The 23,117-nt window shown below is 31.8% G+C and overlaps 1 protein-coding gene and 2 non-coding genes across 3 annotated transcripts in view; 1 reads left to right on the forward strand and 2 right to left on the reverse strand.

Moving 5' to 3' along the window:
• The window catches only part of LOC128989220 (tyrosine-protein phosphatase non-receptor type 13-like), a 360,305-nt gene that overhangs the window by 312,383 nt on the left and 24,805 nt on the right, over positions 1-23,117 (forward strand). The gene's annotated exons all lie outside the window — the stretch shown is intronic.
• Trnaq-uug (transfer RNA glutamine (anticodon UUG)) lies at positions 3,780-3,851 on the reverse strand. Its single transcript has one exon. It is a non-coding gene; the product is annotated as a tRNA-Gln (tRNA).
• On the reverse strand, positions 9,931-10,002 carry Trnaq-cug (transfer RNA glutamine (anticodon CUG)). Its single transcript has one exon. It is a non-coding gene; the product is annotated as a tRNA-Gln (tRNA).

The following is a 23,117-nucleotide window of genomic DNA, read 5'->3' on the forward strand; positions in this document are numbered from 1 at the left end:
CTGATACCGTTTATTTATATTTTACTACTTTATACATTACACAACCGAATCTTAAACTATTGCTAAATCATAATCGTAATACCCAACACAAAAGCTGCCTAACACGCAGCCGTATCCTAAACACAAACCTTGAACTTTCGAATCTTCTTCCAACTATTCTAGTGTTAAGTTTTACAATAGCCACCCTAATTCGATTAAATCTGCAGATTCTCTTAAATCGGTTGAAATCAGTTATTTAAGATTTTACGCAATAAATGCTGTTATAAGATAAATGATTTTTTCCACTGACTCGTGTAAAGTATTATTAAGATCTTTGTTTTGTCACGATTATTGTATTGACACTATTCATGTATATTGTGTAAAAAATGAATAAAGGATAATTCGATTTGATTTGAATCAGTGGAGATAGGTAAGAAAACATTGTTTAAGTTATTCCTTCTAGTACCTGTTATGTTTAAATTTATGTTTATACTTTGAGGAATTAAACTACGAGTATATAAATTACTATACAAGTTGATCTGGAAAAACCTCAAAGATTTTAACGGGAGTAATTTCCTCTAAAACATAGCTATTTAGGGATTATGATCCCAGGTGTAGGATAAAGGAAAGCCTTACCTAATGTTTCGGGGAGTTGTATTCTCCCAGCTATGTAATATATGGAATGATATTTTTCTGTGAAACGTTAAGCTTCTAGGCTCGAAAAACTTACTTATAGCACTGAGGAAAAAGTAACAACTATGTTTACGAACTAAGATAAATATTTTAGAATTAAGAAAGATTATTAAACGTCTCGACTTTGTGATAGAAATATCGTTAATGTATTTCTGTGAATCTTAGGTCATATTGTCAAGTTATAAATTGCAGCCCTAGAGCTAATTAATTTGAAAAAAATATTTTTGCTAATGTTCATAATGTAATCGGATCGTTTGCATGCCAAACTTGTACACTGGTGTTAAAATGACCATCAATTACATTACTTCGCATATTTTTAACACCATTTAAAATATAATACATTCCATGGCAAAAACTATAAATTTTCTTTTCGCAGTGGGGTACTTGCTAGGAATACGTAATATTATTAAGTTATAAAATCAACAATCATCCCTAAAATTAATTTTTAAATACATAAATCTATACTATTATATAAAAATCTAAAGGTGTCTGTCTGTATGTGTATTACTAATAGGTGCAAAAACTACTGAACTAACTGGGCTTAAATTTTACTAAAATGTAGTTACCATACCAAGGACCATTATAGGACTATTCACATTTCGATACTGACCGTAGGCTTTGCCCCTTTGGTTTTAAAAGTTCTTAGGTGAACATTTTAAAAGTAAATATTGATTGGTCTCCATGGCTGTGATGAGAACACTAACAATGTTTGTTTACATTTGCTTTGACATTTAAATATTAACAAGAAGAACTGCTAAACTGCATATTTCACAATTTCAGACAGCTGATACAAAGAAATAATATTTTCCATAAATATGAGGTAGGTTTATTTTGATCTAACATTATATCATGGATTATTTATTCTAAAACTATGTCAATGATTATAGAAAAAAAAGATTTTATAACCGTTGCTGTATCAATTCCGGCTCTGCTTTGGATTTTTTAAAGCGTCTTAAGTTAATAATCTTAAGTGAAAATAATGTTATTGAAATGTTTTCATGGAAACAGTATGAAAATTACAATGTAGGCTATAGATGTTTTGTATGAATTTGGAGGCTACTTTAAATAAATTCAAACTGCTTCACATGTGTTAGATTAACTATAATTTGCACATCACATTGTTTTTTATATGTATATTTAGGTAAATTAAGTTATTGTGTTTTGCTAAACCTATGCTTAAATTAAACTAAAGAATACCATCAATAACTAAATTGTCTTTGATTTTTGTTTTCTAAAATCTGTTGTATATGTGCGGTAATACAAAATACTCTTATTTTATCTGAACATAGCTTTCAGTTCAAATTTTACTTTATTTGATAAATTTATTGTTTGTGTTTTGCCACACCACTGATTAAATTAAACCAAGGAAAATATCATAAAACTAAGCAGTACACAGTGTTCTTTTGTTTCTAAAATCAATGAAATATCTGTTACTATGTTTTCCTAATGGTAAGTGTGAAAATGTAAAGGCAATGGACGATGGAACTGATTAAAAGAACTGGTTTGTATATTAAGTTATTTGTTGATATTTTTGTATAGTAGAATCAGAGATGCAATTAAACATATTCTGTATTTGCTATTACATGTTTTAGTCCTTGATGCTTTGATAATCATATTAGTTTTGTCTGCTGTCTTTAATGCTAAATTATTTGTTTGAAATTTTTTATAGTACCTATGGATATAGTTTCTTTAATATTTCATAAGACCGTATTGATAAGGCACAGCAATATTTCTAAAGTTTATAACAGCTGACTTAGTTTTGCTAATGATTTATTGTGAGTGAAAATACCCCCGCAGCAGCAAACCTGCCGACTAAGCGAATTTCCATTTGTCTGAATTGATTTTCAGTTAAATATATTTTAATAACATTAGGTTTAACGAGTACCTAGGTTTGCTGCTACAAGGAAACTAATAAAGTGTGTTTTTGAGTAAAATATTGATAGCTTAGTACAAAATAAATAAATTTGCCAAGTTTGATCAAAATATATTCATAAACAAGCAAACTACAACATTTGACAATTTTCTCCATAAGAATAACATGGGAATTTTAAATTTACAATTTTTTTATTTTCTCCGTTACTAATATTCGAACAAAAATACTTTTATATACTAAATTATTTGTTTTTTTAAGCTCTTTAAAAAGGTCTAAAGAGAAATTGGGAAATTTTGTGTTTTGAGGGTCAAAAGTGAGAAAAACCAATTTTTACCCCATAAAACCCCCGTAAAGCCCCGTTCCCATGGTCCGATCGTGCTGGTTCGCGAACTCATTCAAGTTTATCCCGCTTTACACCTTTAAACCAAATTTCATCAAAATCGGACAAAAATTACTCAAGTTATCGCGTTCACGGACGTATATATATATATATATATATATATATATATATAAGTCTATATATATATATATATATACATATATAAAAATTTGAACGAATAGTGTTTTTGGCCTCTGGGGACATCAAAATGAAAAAGTAAATCGGTCCCGGGTCTAGGTTTTACCGTGCCACCTACGGTAATAGCTACTTCCCTATAGGGAAATTCGCTAAAACTGAAGATGAAAGGATTTGTGATTTAATATAAAGAAGAGTTTAATATAAAGATATTTAAATTTAATAATTAGTATTTTTGCAACTTTAAAATTGAAATTTAAAATGTCAATAATAAATTAAAAGATGTGTAATTAAGGGAGATGAAGGTAAATCTGGTAAATCATGTTCAAGTTTTACTCGAAGATTTGGTCAGTTTTTCTCATATCAGCCTCCACAAGATTTAAAATTAATCAAAACCAAAATGGTGGTATCCACTACTTACCAGATTTTAAAGTCATAACTTAAACGTTTCTATTAAGGCTATAAAAGTTGAATTTTTTCTTAAAGCGTTGGCGGATCTGTAACTATTATTATATTAATATATAGATATGCAAGAGATAATGATTAAAATGTTTCTATTTTGTGTCCTCTTCCCGTTGCAAAGCACGGGTACAACAGCTAGTATGTTATAATTTTTTAATAATTTGTCGTTAAATTGTATAATTATTTTTCCCAATTATGAAAATAGTAGCACTCCTATCTAATTGTATGTAAGATGGATTACTTCTATCTAAAAGTTTCAGGTTCCACCGAGATTTGAACTCGGATCGCTGGATTCAAAGTCCAGAGTGCTAACCATTACACCATGGAACCGCTGAATTTGTGGTTGGTGATAATAAAACAAAGTTCATTTATAATTAATTGCTTTAATTCATAAATCTCGGGTTGTGATTGCTTTCCTAGAATTACTGTTTGGTTATCAATTTGACAATTAATACTTAATTTGATTAGAGACAAACGGTGAACATTTTATAATAAAGAATCATAAGAAATATTATACCTATTTTTTTCAGTAAAACTATGCGATGGTAATTTTTTAAGCAAGAGCCGTTTCTGTGTATAGCTACTAAATTCGCATGTTCGCCGCAACGAGGCTCCTCGCTGCTTACTGGCATCATTTTGTGACCAGAAAGGTGGCATTGTCTGCTCTGTAGCTCACGTATACAATTTGCAGTGTCTAGAATTTTTTTTAAAAATTATCGAATTACCCACCAAATGCGAGATAAGGGTAGTGATTTTTCACTGCAAGAAACATATCGCTTGCATACATTTATCTCAAGATGAGTGAAGTTTACGGTCCTAATACAATATGATTGAGAGTTCTGAGAGAGTTCTTTAACACATCTAATCATAGTTTTTACGGACTTCCTCAAAATTACGCGAGTGACATTTTATTTTTGTCACCATCACAGAAAATATATGTTTTACGACACACAAGCACTGTGACTACAATTTTATTTTTTAAAGAAAAGCATTATTTTTCCATCATACTAGAGACGATTAACGTGAGATTATACAGAAGTAAATCTTAAATTATAGCATAGGTCGAGTAGTTCATCAAACTAACGGTACTTTTAGCAACACTATGATGCATTGTCTGCAACCGTTCAAGAAAATAAAATTTCTTTTACTGAATTATGAGGATTGTAAAGTGAAATGGTTAAACCATTTTTTTTACTTATACCATCCCTAAAAACATTCCACATCCTCGCTGTGACCATGTTAAAATCAACCACAAATGTACTGTTCTGTAAAATGTTATGTTCCTGATTGCATTGTTTGGCAAATTGACCTGTTAGAAATAGAAAACAATGCCCCATTCATAATTACTAAGCTAAATATCGTTCTAAGAAAGTCAACTTGTGTACGGAAATTTGCATAATCTTCTGGAAATTCCGTTCCATTTATTTTCTTCATTATAACTCATTCCACTCCTAGTTAGTTTCAAATAAAAGTCAGAAAAAATTAATTAAAAATATAAAATCTATATCTTTAACTAACTTAAATGTTATTCCTTCTTGATAACACGATAGTTGTATTGCTACATTATTATCAACACTTTATATTTTAAAATGTTTATTATTCATCTTAAATATCCAAAAACCTTCAAAAAGTATTTATAATGACTAAAAGCACTCTTCAGCCACGGGTTCTTTATTTGTTGTAATTCTTAAAAGTAAATGTTCCATAAAACCTATTATATTTGAGTACAACTTGAGGGCAGATCGATGAGAAATCCTACTTTACATTCTCGCTGTAAAAGTTTCATAAAGCAAACTTCATAAAGCATTAGATTACTCAGACTGTGGAAAATATTATTAAACTCAGCTCAGATGATTGTTGTACTGTACTTGGTAACTATGTTTGACTTTGTGGCTAGGAAGCAGTTATTGTAGCTCTCCTTCCGTTAGCCGTAAAATCTAAATTGATTTAAAACAATCGCAAAAGTTTAACACAAAAATGGGATTTATAAGACTAAATTATGTGTTTTCCGTACAGCCACGAAATAGTAGGTATATTACGTTACTAGTCCTGAAAATATGTGTTTACCGGTCGTATGGTTACATTACCATAGGAGTCCGGTAAACATTTTGGACGAGTGACGTACGATATTTTACACCATACTACTCTAAGATAACTTAACAATAAAAAATCTGTACAAATCCTTATTCCCACCGACTAAAAGGACTAACAATATCTACTCATTATGTTTTTGTTTATAACCACTCTTTGTCAAATAAAATCAGCTGGTTGGGGTCCGTTAAAATCTCATAACAGTACAGTAGTACGTTATGAAACCCCATTTGATTAAGCTGGCAGCAAACAGATGTTCTGGACTAGATCCTTGCGTGGGAAGTTCGTTAAAACATTGTAGTTTGGCATAAAAATATATGGTCATTTGATTATGCTTGGAGTGGCTGAAGCTATGGGATTAGTAAAATGAAATTAGTTGTATCAATTAATTAATTCGTTGTGATTAACGAAGGACCAATATCTTTTTATTTAATATTATCCAATTAAGTCTGTATACTTACTCAATATACACCAATACTCCCTGAAGTGGAGTATCCGCACGAGTGAGTACTATGACTATCCGTAGTACTATCCTGATAATTAGACCAATTAGTTAATACCAAGGCAAAAATGTGGTTCGGATGCCACAATAAACTGTTGGTCCCTTGGTTGCCTTTGACTGTATGGGCTATTAATTAACAGCTGTGTCTAAGGAATATGTCGGCCTTAGTCACTAACAAGACTACAAGCTCGCACCACCCATCCTACACTCATCTCCATTCATACTTGGCTTAAAATACCTACTTTTTATGGTCACCATTTCATTTAAAAGTATTAAAGTATATCAAACATTCTTAAACAGGGTGTTCTTATGCTCAAAGTACTCGTGATGTAATGTTCTTTACAATAGAAGTGTCTTTACAAAATGCTCAATTTAAAACATATATATTTTTATAAGCTAAAATAATATTTCTAATAGAATTTATCAAATCACATAAATCCCGTACAAATGCATTTTTTATTTTACACAATGTATGAGATTTAAATATTTGTTGAAAATGCAACATCACAGCACAAGAGTAACACGAGGAAGCTATTAATTTACCATTATATTAATGGCAACCACGGAACACCATATGTGTACGAGATACATTAGTTCAGGATGTATATTCTGTACAGTGTACACCTGGCACATTAGTGCCAACTTTAGGAAACAAAATGCAGCTTACCTAAACATAAAATAAATATTTTTTCACTTGCTAAATGACGTTTTTACAACTTATTATTGTTATAGATATACATTATTACTGAAACAAACTTGAAAACGTATTTCATAATATGATATTATATGAAAAGAACGTATATTATATGATTTTAGCGAATGTGTTTATTTTTATGATATACAATAATATAAAGTTGAACCTCGTTTATACGAACCTCGATAAAACAAATTCCTCGATAAGATGATTTTTTTTATTCCCCTTGACACTTTCATATAGGTCAATGCTAAAAACACCTCTATACAACGTAGTAATTAAGTTAAAAACCTCCATAAGACGAATTTGTTTGTGACATGGGCTAGGACTGATTAACCTCTATACAACGAATATTCTTAGCACAAAACCTCTACAAGACGAACGTTACCTCTATAAGACGAATTTATCATAATCTTAACCTCCATAGTACGTAGTTTTCAAAACAAACAGAAGCTTGTCTCAACATGAAACCCCCACCCATCCCTCCTCCTTCCTCAGTCATTGTTTGGAGAAACCTTGGAGCGAGGAGAAACCTCTATAAGAAGAATAACAGCAGCATTAAACCTCGATAAAACGACCCTCTTTATTAAGAATACCTCTATAGTACGAATTTTTCCCGTACCCCTTGAAATTCGTCTTATAGAGGTTCAACTGTATTAGTATGTAAGTAACTAGTGAACCCGCACGATAGCTTACCATGCGCTAAATTAAAAATGTAGATCTTGATTACTAATATATTTTGTATAAAATCTAAGATTCGTTTAAGATTTCTCAAATGTGATTTAGAGTCTCCAATTTGTAATCTAAAAATGTTCGTATTTTAAACGCGGACAATGATGCAAGCAACTAAAATATTGACGTACTTAATGCAGTCGTTTTTGTCAATTGTTCTAAAATAAAATATGAATATGAAGTTTTAGTTTACTTTTCATCTCGACTAACAATGCAGGGCATCGTTCCATTTTCATTATCTCAACTCTCGTGTTTCTAACTTTGCAATTAAAGTACAAACTACATCTCGAGAACATAATTAAATTTCACCTTACTTTATGTTTAACTAACGTATAGCGTAGCTTTTCATCTTACCAGTGGTTGTTGTAAACATAACAACCCCTTTGTATAGGTTAAACAGGAGCTCAGTTTAGTAATTTTACTTTTAGTGAACTTCCTAAAAGTAAGGCAATTAAAAAGAAATAGTAAAAAAGGTATATAGTAAAGCATACAGTAGCTAGACCTACTCTCATGGTAAGATCTGGACCCGGGATCGATTTACTTTATCATTTTGAGGGCCCCAGCGGCCAAAAACACGATCCGTTTGAAATCCGTTAACACAGTAACTCGAATAAAAATTGTCTGATTTCAACAAAATTTTGTATACACGTTTGAACCAACATTTACTCGAATGAGTTCATGAACCAGCTGATAGGACTATGTAAACGGGGGTTTATGAGGTAAAATTTAGGTTTTCCCATTCCCCCCCCAAAAAAAAAATTAAATGTTTCAATCTCTTTCCAAGCCATTTTGTAGAGCTTAAATAACAAATTATTTAAAAAAATAAAATAAATAAAAAAGTAAAATATAAAAAATGTTAACTAAAAATGTTGAATGTTATTCTTATAGAGAGTATAAGTAACTATTGTAGTTTGCTTGTTTATGAATACATATTATTCAAATTTGGCAAAACTACTTGAAGACTACATAAAAATAATAGCATTTCAATTGCATCTTTCCGTTATGAAAACTATGAGTGATTAATAGTTTCCAACATTATTTTATTCAATTAGATCCAATTAAAGTTGTAATTTACCTGATAATTTACCAATACTCGAAAAGGCTAGTGTCATTTTAAGTGTAGTGGAACTATTGACAAATGTATGTAATTAAGAATGTCGGTATAAGTTAATTCTACTAATCGAAATATCTGTCTAAACAAGAAACCATTCGAGTTGAGTTACCTTAACTCAAACAATATCACGAAGTAGTAGAGTTAATGTTGGGCCTGTTGGGCTTATCAGTTTGAGGAGTGAGCACTAATCAGAAAACCTAAAAAGTTCTATTAGTTTTGAGCAGTTTCTAAAAATTGGTATTCGAACCTCAAGACCAGCAGTGTCTCTAATAGGCTATTAGAGAAATCATCAAAATGACATTATTTAAAATAAATAAGTACGCAAACGTTTGCACATGGACTAACAAGAGTTTTATAAAGGTAATAATGAAGATTATTTATTATCTCTTAAATGCAAATGATATGGTTGTGTCTATAAAAAGCATAACATAAAGCAATGGTGTTTTAGTGTATAACACGTTAATAAATCCCAAAGGCCAATTAAGTACGATAAAAAAATAATTTACAGTAAAATTAATCATTTATCCACTGTTACAGCAATAGTAAACAATAATTTAACACGATTTGTTATTTTGTATTGTGTAATAATGGACTTATAAACCCTCACAAACTGTATGAACAACTATGCATCTCTAATAATTGAGAGGGTTTATATGAGCCAAATTAAAAACAACGCGACCAGAGGGCAGGTAAAAAATGCAAACTGCATTATTCGCAGAACAGCCCTTATCAGTGGTGAGCGGTAGGTCGGGTGCTGATAGGCTACATGTCGTCAGCAGCTGATATCATAACATGCTGATACAACGACAGACCAGCATATGGCGCACTGCCAGCTGTGACGTCACTACACACTGGCTACAATTTAGTGTTGAGTGGATATTTTTATCCTCTCCATGTGAAATTGTGGCCAGTTGTCGAACGTTTTGGTATTTCATAACAGTTTTACTGATGATATTAAATCTTAGCCACACCATAAAATTAAATTATATTATTTATATAAAACCTAGGGAAATATTAAAACAAGTTTTGTTTCAAACTACTATTTGGTGATTTTGGAAGAAGGTAATGTAAAAATAAAATAGTGTTTTCATTAAAAAAATTATATAAATCTTTTATTTTGTTAAATTCCACTGACCTGAAAATTTTAAATATGCAAATGTATCATTAATATTTTCTCAACAGGTGTCATTACAAAACAATAAATGCAGGCATAAGTTACTTCATTGTCCTTATGTGGTTAACTTCAATATGAAATGTCATCGTTCAAAATAAATTCAGGTTCCACCGAGATTTGAACTCGGATCGCTGGATTCAGAGTCCAGAGTGCTAACCGTTACACCATGGAACCCCTTGAAAGTCTGAAGTATTTAACGATACTTAAGCGTTGACTTCTGTAGATCACACAAGCAACTAGTCAGTTTAAAAATATATTATATGAAGGTTTTTGGAGTAGGTGAATTATGTATGAAGATTCATACTACAGGACTATTGAAAACCGTTATCTCACAGATATAATCGAGCGTATTGTCAAATTGTAGATGGCTGTATGACTGATGGAGGATAAAATGTATATGAAAACTCCATCGTGAATTTTTGTAGACATCACTGCGGTTCAACGTTGAAACTTGAACTTTCCACTTGTGGCATGTTGAGGAGAACTTAGGCCGAACTTTGAATAGCACTTCATTGAACTTTACCGAGGAAAATATCAGTTTATTGACTGACTTTCCAGTAAATATTTCAAGCATACAACCTTTCACGCTAATATTGCCTAAGAAAATTTGTGTATTTAAGTAATTCAAGCTTACAGTAGTTGCGGCGTTTTAATTTATTAAGTCGTATTCAAATCACCCAAATACTTTCACATTGTGTTAATTTAGTTGTAAACGTTTATCCAACTTATTCGATCTTTTGATTGACCGGTCTCTAAGGAGAAATGCAATCCAAACCGAGAGAGTACCCGAACTGAAATTAATGAGATTGACTAACCTTCAAATTAATTTGTTTCAAAAAATTGTTATGCATTAAGATATTAGTTTTTTACTTCATAACACAGAGTGCCCGCAAGTAACTACCCTAATTTCGGAAAATGGTTCCATGGATCTAAATAAAGAGAAAATCAGGAGTTAAGTTTTTCCCAAAAACGCTCTGTATGCCAGATGTCCGCCAATTTGTTTTTACACAAACATTTTTATCTTTTAATTGTTTTTTCAACCGAACAGTATGAAAATTCGTATGTCTTAAGGTAAATGAGACGTATGTTAGAAACAAAAATAATTGGTCCAGATTGAAATATTTTAAAAATATAATATAACGGCCAATTTATGAAAATAATGTCAGAAACGCGTTAATTTTGCATTTGCATTTTCCTATCAAACAACTTGCAGTTCCAAAATATGGAATGACAAAGAGCCGAAATATCTTGAGTTTTTGCTGTAACATAAGGCTTAAAAAGATAAGCTATCCAGGATGCACCGTCATTTTGAAATTCCTAATTGGATCTACTTATTTTTTTTTCTCGTATAGGTCTAATTTACCGTAAGTGCATATTGGTTGGTGAAATCAAAAATACCAATTTTGGGTAAAATGGGTTGGTTATACATCTTGGGTTTGACAAAGCATTTTTGTGAAATATTTTTTCTTGATTTGTTATTTTATTTAGACCCATAGAACCATTTCCAGGAGATTGTCTGTTTACTAACTGTACACCCTGTATATCAAAGAAACTGCAAGTTAAGCTAGAAAAACAACACCGATGACAAATGTGAGTGGTTAGGTAATTTCCTCTAAAGCGTTGCTATTTAGAGATTGGGATCCCAGGTGTGGGATAATTCCAGGTAGTTGTATACAAAATGTATAGTGCAGATTAACAGAATTCTGTTTAGAACTCTATTTATGGTTGTGGTTTTTGAACTTACTATTTTCGTGACATTTTTGAGAAATAAAAATTTATAGTTTGTAAGAAACGTTAAACTAAATTACGTAAATCTATAGTTTTACTATAAGCTTTTTATATAGCGAAACAATAAATCAAGTAATAGTAGGGAAAAGCCTCAATAAAATGCATTCTAGCGTCTATTACAGTTTTTCCCGCTTAAAAGAAATACCTTTTTTGTACACGATAAATGAGTGTTCTGCATCTGCGTGAAGTGGACTTAGAAACATCTAATGCTACTATCACGTCCTGATAAAAATGTGTGTAATTTGAGACCTAATTTATTTTTCTATTGTCTTGTGTTTTTAAATATATATTTACCTACTGTAGTTAGTGCTCTTACTATCCCATCATATAATTTGTGTTGTCCAAGTATACACCTAGTTCAAAGCGAATTTCCAAATGATTATAAAATTTTTATTCAGTCGGGTTAATTTCATTAAAACCCTGCACCTAGATCCCCAGTTAATATAAATGTCAATTTCTTTACTGCATTGCAATTCTGGTGATATGAATTGTTGCATTGTTACCTACGATGTTTAGTGTTACAGTATTAGGAATTTGTTGTTACAGTAATAAGGCTCAACAATGGGGTTTCGAAAGCTCATATAACGTAGGTATTGTAGGTCTATGCATAGGCAAAAAAAAAATATTAGACTGTCAGCCGTGCAGTGGTTACCATGGTTAACATAGATTCTGACGCACACCGCTGGAAGTGCCGGGTAGTTACGTAGCGCGTAGGCCTTAACTACATGGCGCTCCCAGCGGTGTGCGCCAGATCCTATGGTAACCGCAGCACAGCTGAAGTTCTATATTTAATTCTTTTTGTCTATGGTCTATGTTTTTTTTCTACAGATCCAGCTTCCTTCCTAATACTAAACCTCATAGATAGCAGCTAACAATCCAACAATGCATATCAGCTGATTGGCAATGAAGTAATAAGCACAGGGATACCAACAAATCAGCTTGTTTAGTCGTTGAAAAGTGTCCTTCAATACTTGTAACTGGGGTTACGTTAAAAAACACCGTGTATATTGAAAATGTAAATACTAGTTTTAAATAATATTTTTGAATGTTATTAGCATTTGAAGGAAAACCCGTTTCAAGGCAATAACTCTGCCTACATGCAATCATTTTGAGAAAATATGGAGCTTGTTTAAAGTTTAGCCAATTTGTTAGTCTACTCTGATTTAGAAAATGCATTCAACCTTAGAATTGTAAATCTGGCGAAAGCTGTTTGCTAATGTTTTAAACATGACCCAAATCGTTTGCATGCCTAACTAGTAACACTGTAGCTAACCAGCCTTTAACTTCGTTAAGACTCTTCCTTAAACGCGTCCAATAAACCCACAGAAAAAAGTTTGTTTCATCCAAGAACTAGTTTTAAATATTTTACTTGAATACTATTGATCTTCAATATCTTTTTGGTTTTCATTATTAATAAAACATTTTAAATTAGTGTTAGACGCGATTAAATGAAAGTTTATGAATTATTTAACAAAGAATGGCACGATTTTAGCTTTAATACTTTTAGTCCTAGCGTTGATTAAAAATATTCACAGTCATGACCTACCTTATAACGGCGCCGCACGTGTCGACTTTTTACATTTCGCTTTTTTGCGTTTTGTCCAAGTATGCATAATGTTTTGTGTACTTGTAAGTGTTATTTGGGAACTTTTAACCTTATGACGACCATTCCGTGGATTAAATCAATGCTACATTTGACCTGAACATGTGTTTATTTGAGAACACGAACCAACTGTAGTCAACCAACGACAATCTAGGATAAATTTACGGATACAGGTAATTTTAACGTTTTGTTTTAAAATCAGTGATCCAGAAGCTATACCATAAAAATAAAAATGTTTTAATTTTTTTTTTATAAAAGTTTTGTTTCTATAATGCAAATTTTTGTGTTGACCCAATGTATTTTTTTAGTTTAATATATTCTTAGGTATTGAAATTTGCATTTTTTTATTGCTTTTAATATTAGCTGTAATAAATAAATAAATAAATAAATAAATACATAAAAAGGCCTAATATGTAAACCAATTTAGAATGTTCTGATAGTTTAATCTTAATATCACAATTTTAACTGTTGTGAGAATAGTTTTTTGTGTAACTAGTTTTTACAACTTGTAACGTCACTAAAATATGTTAAACTAACTTATATGTTTTATCATGAATCACACCACAAAATTATCATAAGCTTTCTCCAAAGTTAACGAATATTTTCATTTCTTGTTATATTCAATGATGTAAACTGACATCAGTCTAGTCAGTCTACTGATGCGTTGGTGAAACTGTGAAGGTGGGTCGCGGGTGAACGGGGTACCGCCATTTTGTCTTTGTCTTGTCTTTCTTTGTTACCTGTAACTGTACATTACCAGCCAGTACTAGAGCAGCAGAGCGAGAGCGAGAGCGAACGGGTTCCCACCCCTTTATCGGCTGTAATTTTGAACAGTTATATTCTATTCGGTTTGCCGTTTGTTGGTTTGTAAATTTCCCCACGTAATTTTGTTTCAAGTGAGTTTTAAATTAAGTATATTTGGATTTGGTTAAGGATTTAAGTTCATTGCAATTGTACACACAAGGGAACCTATAATTTCCAAAAGGTTAGTTATCTTCTTTATTACTTTTAAAATTATTATACTTTATAGCATACTTCACTTCTACCTAACTGATAACAATACTTATTTAAGTGAATTAAGTAATTAGCACTTCAATATTTGTTTTTAAGAACATGTATGATTTAATAAAAGTATGATTTAGGCTTTTCTTGAGCCAAATTTTAAGCAGCTTTATTCCTCAACTTCACAAAACACTAGGACTAGGCAGCCTGTATATTTCATAAGTTAGGCCTAGGATAGGTAGGGTTTGTATATCCTATGGCACCTAATACTCAGCAATTTTTGAAACTCTGTTGAGGCAAACAACAAAGCTGCAGTGTATCAATGTCAATTATCCTTAAATATGTTATTTTGTCAACACGGTGTAGGCTAGGCTATTTTTGCAATTGAGGTGGAGTTTACTATCTAGGCCTAAGAATAAAATAATGTCATTGTGAGTTTTAACTTTGCTGGAGTTAACTTAACTCAACAAGTCTCATACGATACCTACTCACTAGTAAACTACAAGAGCACTGTTTCAATATTTTATTTTTTATACTATGCAAGGAATTAAGGGCCGGTTAATTTAAGTTATTGGAAGGTAGGCTATCTAGGCTACTTGGGTGTTATGTATAAATAGGCATAACGATAGTAAATAGAAATTAACTTAACACACATTTCAATAACTTAAGAATCCAACATTTAATAATTAATTTAAGTCATTTCAACATTTGATATGTATTTTCGGTCGGGAAACACCTTTTTAAGTCCACTGATTTCTCTTAGTATTATTTTTTATATCAATCTAATAAATTTAAATTCTAGATTTCAATGATGATGCTGAGTTAGATTTGAAATCATTTGTTGAAAATATCAAGTAACAGCAGGCCAACGACTGTAAAGGATGACGTTAAGGCAGTATAGGCCTACCTCAGATTGTTTCGTGATGGTTTTTAATTAAAATATTTTGCAAATGATATCCAATAGTAAAATACGTTTGAATAGGTGAAAGCCCAATCGGTGACCGGAGCGTGAGGCATCCCCTTATATCTAGATTCTGCCTGTTTAATCCTGGCACTAGAGTAACATCAACTTAGCCTAACCTAACCCAAACCACGCTTAACTTATCAAAATAACGTAATCTAGCCTTATATTCTATCACCTGCTGGTTGGTCTTTTGGTACCTACTCACAAAACTAAAATGTATAATTTTAGGTTAAATCACGATTGAGCCTAATTTGCAATATACTGTAGTTTATTTTAAAAAACCCTTAGTTTATTATAAAAAAAACCTTTGTTAAAAAAAACGTCAAAACCATAAGTTTGGCCCTATTCCTAAATAGGTACACACTTCTCATAAACTTGTTTGTGTAATATAAAAATACCCCCGCCGCAGCAAACCTGCAGACTAAGCGAATTTCCATTTGACTGATTGGATTTACACTGAAATGTCTACTTAAAAATATAACATTTATTCTTGATTTAAATAGAATTAGTTTAACAAGTACTTAGGTTTGCTGCATCAGGGAGGGTAAAACTGTTTTTTTTTGTAAAATGTGAATAGTTAGTAAGAAATAAAAACATTTTCCAAATTTGATCAAAATATGTTCACAAACAAGCAAACTACAACAGTTTAATTATTCTCCATAAGAATAACATGGGAATTTTAAATTTACAATTTTTTTAATTTTCTCCGTAACCATTAGGCGCATAATAACGCTTCAATATACTAAATTATTTGTTTTTTTAAGCTCTACAAAATGGTTTGGAAAGAAATTGCTAAATTTTATGTTTTTTGGGTCAAAAATGGGAAAAACCTATTTTTACCCCATAAAACCCCCCGTAAACCCCCGTTCCCATGGTCCGATCATGCTGGATCGCGAACTCGTTCGAATAAACGTACGTTTACACATTTGTACCAAATTTCATCAAAATCGGATCATTTTTGCTCGAGTTATCGTGCTGACGGACACATATATATATATATATATAAATATATATATATATATATATATATATATGAATTTGAACGCATGGTGTTTTTGGCCTCTAGGGACTTCAAAACGAAAAAAAAAATCGGTCCCGCGTCCGGGTCTTACCATGAGTACTACGGTAATAGCTTATTCCCTATATGGGAAATTCGCTAAAAAAAACATTATGATCTGAAAACTATTGAACATTTTTATTTGAATCAATTTGCTTTAACCTATTTTGTATTGCTCGTTTTTGTTTATCCTATGACTTTTATTTAAATACAGCACTTTGATGTTTTGGTTGATTTAAAACAATTGATTACGAAGCAAACCTAACCATTCAGCCATCTGAGAAACACAACTTTAGGCTAAAAACATGAAGTCCATTAAAAAAAGAGAATTATACTTGTAGTAGACGTACTAAACTAGGGACCATATAGCACAAGCCCCACACCTGTCCTGTAATAAAGTATATTTATTTATTAAATATATCTTTGAAATTAGCCATGGACGTTTTTCCAGATCCGAACCATGTCAAAAAGGAGACCTTATAAGCCCTATAATTTACTTAGTAGAGAAGGTAAACGTCTAAGGTTAAAGAAATTAGAGGAGTTGGATTCTTCGTCAGATGAAGCAAATTGCGAATATAATGGCAACCACCCAGGCTTTTCTCAAAATGTTCAATGTTTACAAATAAGTCATTCTGGTCCATCACAAACTGCTGGAACATCAACCGAAAACATAGCATATAATTCTAATAATAGTGAGAAAAGCTCTTCATCAAAAGGATCTGTAAGCAGCCCTACAGTTGAAGATGCAAATAATGATGATGAAAGTAGTAATGACTCCAATTTAGACTCCAGTACTGATAATGCTGCTGATAGTTTATTGCCTCTGAAAAATTTCTTAAGGAATTGGTCAATTGAACATAACATAACAAATTCAGCACTATCGTCCCTACTTGTTGGATTGAAAACCCTACATCAAGAATGCTTCAATAATTTGCCCATTGATGCCAGAACTATTCGGAAAACGCCAGTTACGACTTTAAGTACTGGAAATGCATCCAGGTCAGTACGTTCATTTTGGTGTGACGAGACAATTAAATAAGGTTTTATCAGAGCTAGAAGTTTTGCCAAATGATATTGGACTTCTATTTAACATTGATGGTCTTTTACTATTTCGTAGCTCAAGCAGAGAATTGTACCCAATATTATTTTCAATCCCTACCATAGAAAGTATAAAAAATTAAGTGTACGCTATTGATATTTGTTGTGGTAATAAAACCTCTAAACATTTACACTTGTTTTTTTATTGTTAAGCGAAGTTCAAGAACTAATATCTAATGTTATAAAACTATTTGATAAGTTAATAATTTGCTTCCAAATTCTATCGGGCACCCTCTTGAAAAAGTTGTATAATAGAATGGCAAATTCAATGAATCTTTGAACAGCTGTCTTTTTTGCACGGTTGTGCACATTTTGGCATTTTCGTTTCATACTAAGCTATCAACTTTTCAATAAAAAAAACCCCACCCCATTAACACCCCTGTAGCAGCAAACCTAAGTACTCATTTAAATTAATGTTATTTATTGGAAATGAATCTGACAATTTTAAGGGGATATTTTAGTGGAAATCTAGCTAGGTTAATGGAAATTTGGTGAGTCTGCAGGTATGCTGCGGCAGGGGTATTTTTCCCGTTCCAACTTGTATCAGTAATGTTCATTCCTCTATGAATACATTTTAAGGATAGTGCACTACTTAATGCCTCAGATTTAATAATTGTTTACAGTATTAAGTAAATTAAATTTGTCCAGTTGTATTTGCTTTAATTTTCAATTGATAAAACTGGTTCTAATATACTGTATGTATATTATTTATGTACTAAGATTGTCCACAAAGTAAAGAACATTTTGAAGCCTTTTCGTTTACTTTGGTGGAATACAGTGAACATCTTCGTGGTAATACGTTATTCATTCTATAGAGGATCCTTGTAACTACTGTATGACGTATCATAACAGACGTAAGAAAACGAATGTTAACAATTCAACACGATTATTAAAAAAAATCAAAGGATTTTAAGATCTAAATGAATTTGGTTTTTAATAGTATATTAATATTGCATGGAATTGAAACGATTCTATGGTTAAAAACTAAGTAAACATTTTAAGGATAATTAGGGCAAAGAGAGTTTTGTTGATTCTAACAGAAAATATAACCAAAGTCTTATGGTAAAAATTGGTTGTATTTCAGGTCTGGAGGAGAAAAAGAAAAGCCTTCTGAAGAAATGGAAGATGTGGAATGAAAGTTGATTTGAGGATTTTTACTTTTATTTTTAAATTCAGCCTACAAATAAATTGTTCCAGTAAAATATTTAAACTACGTCTTATGATTTCTAACCAAACACGGCAAAAAAGCATGACATTCAAATGCCTCTTTAGTAGACTCCAACAAGAAGAGATGCAATGTGCTAAACCCAACACTTCATTATCCAGAAGATACATTGCAAATCACAGGATTAGTAGTGATTTCTATTAAAATAAAACAAGATTGAAAGTAAGTGAACTTTAAAAAATGAATTAATTAGCCTATTTTAATTTTATGAAAGGTGATCTAGACAGGTCAAACCTTTCAGTTTTAGAGTGAGCTCGGTTCAACAGACGATAGAAACCAGTAGTTCCCGACAGAAAACTCTGTCGACGGTTGGATCAAACTACGTTCATTTTATTCTAAATCAGTCCACAGCTTCAACGAGGAAATGGCGTCCATCTTAGTTCCAAAACAGTATAGAGTCTGCTAAACAAAGGACTTTTCATACAGTTACCTGACAAAGTGGGCTTTCTGGCACTGATTATAGCAAGCCAAGTAGCTAATTGATGCATTTACTTCCTACTGCCACACTCGTTTTACTTTTTCGGCACTCATTTTTTGTCGCAATCCAGTAAGCTATTCCAACTAAACAATACAACACATTGTGCTTTTATTAGGCGCGTAATACATATACGCTTGCAAAAAAGTTGGCAACACTTACAGATACTACGACTTCGATAAGCTGGGGCAGCGTTTCCAATTTCGTTCAATGTTTTTATTTGACCTAACCTAAAAACGTGTCGTGTACATAGAGATGAATATACTATAAACTGGAGTCACTACTCTCTGCTTAAACATTAAAGAAACGCGTATCATAAAGATGACCACGTGTTGCTGTGCTTTGCTGGTCACACTGTCTCGGTTTGGTTGGACCTGTCAAATTAGAAATTATAGGCAAAATGGCGTCATCCTGTTGTTGATAGTAAACAAATATGTCATCATTGTTATATAAATACATCAACTTGACAAGAGGAAAATAAGTTAGTATTTAAAACAATAGATAATGTTTCAAAATTACCACACAGGTTTAACGTGCAATAGTTGCTGATAAAAGTCCATCAAATGACCCAAATAAATAGCATGCTTGGAATGAATTTAATTTGACAGCTATCCAACCAACCAATCATATGGCCAACATAACAACACCAAAAACGTGGAACGCTTTTAAAACACAGAGTGGTGATTCCAATTATAATCTATTCATGTCTATTGTTGTAAAGTGTTAGAAAGACTAATTATTTATATGCTTTATAGTAGCTGTATAGGAAAGATATGTGTGGCGCGAGTGCAAAGCGCCACGTCGCACACTGGTTACACAAATAACTATTTTGAGTTCAACATTTCAGCAAACCCGAACTAGTATTGATAGTTCAACGAGCGAAGGATTGATTTTGTAACCACAATCACAATGGCATCCATCGTTGGTGTCCATAGTTTGTAGACAGCCTTCTAAATTCAAAAGCCAATACAGTATCAAAACAAATGTTATTTATTGGAACAGAGCTCTTGACAATATGGAATACTGTGGATGTGATACTCCCCGCACGAGTGAGTACTACGACTATCCACAGTACTATACTGAAAATTAGACAAATTCGTATATACCAAGGCAAAAATGTGGTTCTGATTCCACTATAAACTGTAGGTCCCTTAGTTGACATTAGCTGTATGGGCTATTAATAAAAAGCGATGTCTAAGGAATAAGTCGGCCTTAGTCACTAACAACTTAATACTTTAATACTTTTCAATGAAATGGCGACCATACGAAGTAGGTATTTTATGCCAAGTATGAATGGAGATGAGTGTAGGATGAGCGGCGCGATCTTGTAGTCTTGTTACTAACAAGACTTTACAAAACAAAAAACAAAAAAAGTTTATTGTTTCTTTTTACATTAAATATTGTAAATAGATTATAGTATTTTATTTGTATTGTACATTGTTTTGTTTTATTTGTATGTTTAGATTTGTATAAACAGGTTAAGTGTAAGAGAGGGCCATGTGGCCCTAACTTTGCCTGACTAAATAAATCATTTTCATTTCATTTCATTTCAAGACTTTCATTGAAAAGTTTTAAAAGTATTAAGTTTTTTTATTTTTTTATTAAGAAAGCAAAAATCTATGCAGAACCTTTAGAGAAACCCCAATGGCAGTGTATTACCATCATTAGTGGATCAGTGGATGTTCTACAAAAGAAAGCAAACAGAAATGTGCCCAGGCTTATTTGACCTTTTGATAACACACTACATACCCATTACTGAACTTTGACTTCGGTGATAAAGCCTAAACCACTACACTGTAAAAACTTGTATGAAGCGGTCAGAGTTGTCTTTAGAGTGAAGACGGAGATAGTAGATTTTAACTTTAAAAACGGGGGTCATAGGAGACACAATTTGATTTTCGTAAAAAGTTTATACATTTCTTAATGCCCGTAGAATAGATTGGCTCGTTAGGGAGGATGAAACCAAATATAGCCTATAAGCTGTTTAAATAAAAAACATAATTTAGTGTGACAAGATTTTTGGGATGCTTAGGCTAACAATTAATAGATGTCTCATCCGTCTGGATATTAATTTATAAATGAAATTTTTTTGTCTCAACTACAATGTGAAATAACATCATTGAGTATAAACATAGTAAGAAATTACGTAAAAGTGCAGTTTAAAATTAAAAAAAAAATTGGCTGACAACCATAGTAGAGGGATTTACGAAATGATTGTTACAACGGAAAAGCAAAGTTAAAAGTGTACACTATTTGACACGGGGAAGATTATCCTTCACAGCCCAATTAAATTAATACAAGTGTGAACATGTGTTTTAACGGGTACATGTATGAAATATTTACCTTTATTACTGCTTACAACTATAGGAAATAAGGTACAAGCAGGTAGAAAGAAACTAAAATAAAAAATAGGTTAATGAATGAGAAACTGAACTGAACGAGATAACGTATCCGTAAGTATACGACAAGCAATAAAAAAATAGTTTTTCCTACTGTCACCCGACAAAGTGGGCTTTCTTGTACAGATTATAGTACAGTAACCCTTACTTTAACGCACAGTTTTTACTTTGATGCACACCAGTATTCCAACCAAATAACACAAAACAGCGTGTTTTTATTATGCACGTAATCCGTGTACGCTTGAAAATAAGTTGGCAACACTAAATATATTACGACTACGATCAGCTGGTGCAGCGTTTCCCATTTCGTTCAATTTTTCGATTGAACCTAACCTAAAAAAGTATTGTACAGTGTTTGAAAGACTAATTATTGATATGATTTATAGTAACTGTAGGGAAAATATAATGTGTAACACGAGTAGTTACACAAATAACTATTGACGTATAGTAACTTTAAACTTTTTGTAGAATGAATGTAGCCTAAATGTTGGTTTACTAATGAAATGGAAAAAAAAACAATCAGCTGTTAGCCAGGCCGTGTACGCAGTTACGGCGCGGCGATTGGCTACTGTTTGATTGGTCAGAAAATATCCTCAGCCAGCAGAACATTGTCTGTTTAATTGGCTTCTTTGGCGTTAGCTCTTTGTATTATTTCTCTTCTTCTTTATCCAATCGTCAATAGTCGGCTGATCACTTTCCGGAATAAAAATTAGGTTTTTACTAAACATAGAATACTTTAATTTACACAAATCACGAATTGCATCAAATCAAGTTCGCTTCTAAATGGACGAATGAACTCATACACCTACTTGTTGCTTCTTTTATTTTATGTTTGATAAATTTATCAAAAAAAAGAAACAACTAGTGAAGTATACATTTTTATACAAAACAACTCTGCTGTCGTAATATTTAAAATAATGGAACGAAATTTAGAAATAAACCAAATATATTTAAATGAACTGTCATTTTATGTATTTTAAAGGTATACTCACAAAATCAAGCTTTGTATACTCAAGATTTGTTCTTATTACGGTAAAATATATTCACATCCCACAAGATTATTTGTTCTATTGACCACTCTTTTTTATATTTCATTATTAACATACAAATAAGCAAACAATTTCTACAACAATTGCAAACTTCTATGGAAATCAATGAATGCCACAGTCTGGTTTTAAAGATGTTTAATTTCAGCTATTCTAAGTAAACAATACTTAAGTTTTACGAACATCGAATATGTTAAGGAAATGTTTAAACAGTTTAGAAATTAATAAACATATAAAATGGTTTTATGTTACCTTTTTGCGTCAAATTAACCATGTTGTAGTTAGCATCAAATACAGCTGTTTCGTGCAGATGGGGTACATCTTCGAGGTTATCAGAACGTTAAATAAAAAGCGCTTTCATCAGTAGATGAATTTGTTAAGATATAAAAGTCTATTATACACTAAATACAAAAAAACAACATTTAAACGAGACTAATATAATTTACAGACTTGGCCAAGTGACGAACTCATTTTTATATTGCAATTTTCAATCCAAAGGCTTACCCACCATGAAATTAATTTAAAAAATAATATCAGGGGTTGAATTATTTGCGGTTTTTATCTTATTTTAGACCTAGATTGAGTTAAATAAGGAATCTAAAGCCACCCACAAAATTAAATCACCAACTACG

This window comes from Macrosteles quadrilineatus, unplaced genomic scaffold (assembly GCF_028750875.1).
Source record: "Macrosteles quadrilineatus isolate MER2022 unplaced genomic scaffold, UCM_ALF_1.0 Scaffold_3__2_contigs__length_128488019, whole genome shotgun sequence".
NCBI lineage: Eukaryota > Metazoa > Arthropoda > Insecta > Hemiptera > Cicadellidae > Macrosteles > Macrosteles quadrilineatus.